We start from the raw sequence: 1,553 nt of genomic DNA, 5'->3' as shown, positions 1-1,553 counted from the left end.
CGGGGGCTCTGCGGAGGGGGCAGGTGAGGGGCGGGACAGGGCACGGCGGCCCTAGGGGCTCGTCCCCCGATCCCGGTCCGTTCTCAGGTCGAGCAGGATCGCGGTCCCGCCCGGCCAGAGGAGTCGTCCCTCCGGCCCCCATCCCTCCCAGTGCAAGGGGCAGGGGCACGGGACGGACCCTCACCCTGCAAGTGCTCTGTGTTTTAGCTGCTCTGCCCGCAGCCTCTGAATAAAGTTTTTTTTTCCAGCAAACTCTCAGCCCAGCCTGGCACCTACTTGTCGTGCCTTCGGTGCCGGTGTGCCTCCTCTTGTCTTGACAGCTGGAGTGATTCTCCATGCCTTCCACAAGTGTGTGGGCCGGAAGGACAGCCCCGGGAGCATGCAGTGAGAAACGTTAAGAATGCCTGCTAGGGAAGAAATCCCAAAAAAGGGAGGAAAGGTGCGATGATGCTCAGGTTCAGATGGGCAGCTGGCTCTAAGCCTTCCACCCTGGCAGCACAGCAACCGGTTGGGCCTTCAGCATCCTCTCTGCTGCTGCTTATCTCAGCTTAGGGACTGCAAAGTCTTCAAGAGTTAAACATAGGCAAAAACACCCTCTATTCAGATTTTTGACAGCTGTAATGAGCTCAAGGAAGAATTATGTAAACATTATTAAGTGTTAATAAACACATGTCAGCGTTAGGCAGTCTTGTGTAGAAATGTTGGTAAAAGCCATGGTGAATGCTTTATTCATAATGTCTTTTTAACTTTATGTAGCTGGTGTAATAGGCCCTGTGCATTGCTGTTGCCTCGACAGAAAATCATTACCCAGTAACAGATGAGCCAGTTCGGAAGAAGTGCCACTGGGATACTGCACACTTTCATTCATAGATGCTATGTATTAGAGGAAGTAGCAGGAGGCCTGCCAACTTTCCCAATTTAATTATTAAACTGTCAGTTCCTGACTCCTTGTTTCAACTTCCTGAGGCAACATCTGGCTGTAATAACAAAAATAAATAAATAAAATAAAATTTGATCATTCACTCAGCAGCATTCTATTTGCAATGTCCTTTTTTACTGCAACTTTTATGAAAAGCTCAGTATGGGGGATCTGGACCCAGCGTCTCTCTGAACTACCCAAAAATAAAGACAAGAACAGTTTCAGCTGTGATCCTCAAGGCAAAGCTGTGCAGAAAGCTATATCATACTTGAGCCTTTTTTCAATGAGTCCAGTGGTGTGCATTTTAATCTTCCTAATCCTTCTTTTATTCATGAGAACATCAACGTTTTTTCCACTGCATGAATCTGCATTATATGACTTTGGAAGATAAAAAAAAAATCTTTTGCTAGCCAAGAATTTTTGCATTTTCATCAAACATTGCTTCATGTCGGTTTCAGAGGGAAAAAAAAAAAGCCATAAAGGATATCAGATTTAAATGTTACCAAATGTGAGCGAAACACTGAAGAGAAGTTCTAAAATATCTGTGAGTGCGTCTTCACGTGTTCTCTTGATCTGTTTCATATGATGTGACAGCTTCAGCTCACAATTCGTTATTGCAGTGGATTTTGGAACT

General features: G+C 45.7%; 1 long non-coding RNA gene across 1 annotated transcript; it reads left to right on the top strand.

Annotated features, from left to right (window-relative positions):
* The first annotated feature begins 34 nt into the window (after nt 1–34).
* On the top strand, nt 35–1,032 carry LOC113945327. Its single transcript, XR_003527046.1, has 2 exons — nt 35–439; nt 757–1,032. It is a non-coding gene; the product is annotated as an uncharacterized LOC113945327 (long non-coding RNA).
* Nucleotides 1,033–1,553: the final 521 nt, after the last annotated feature.

The sequence above is a fragment of the Corapipo altera genome, unplaced genomic scaffold (genome assembly GCF_003945725.1).
Source record: "Corapipo altera isolate COAL_440 unplaced genomic scaffold, ASM394572v1 44, whole genome shotgun sequence".
Taxonomy (NCBI): domain Eukaryota; kingdom Metazoa; phylum Chordata; class Aves; order Passeriformes; family Pipridae; genus Corapipo; species Corapipo altera.
The sequence above is the reverse complement of the archived record's forward strand: the minus strand, read 5'-3'. Positions and strand labels throughout refer to the sequence as shown.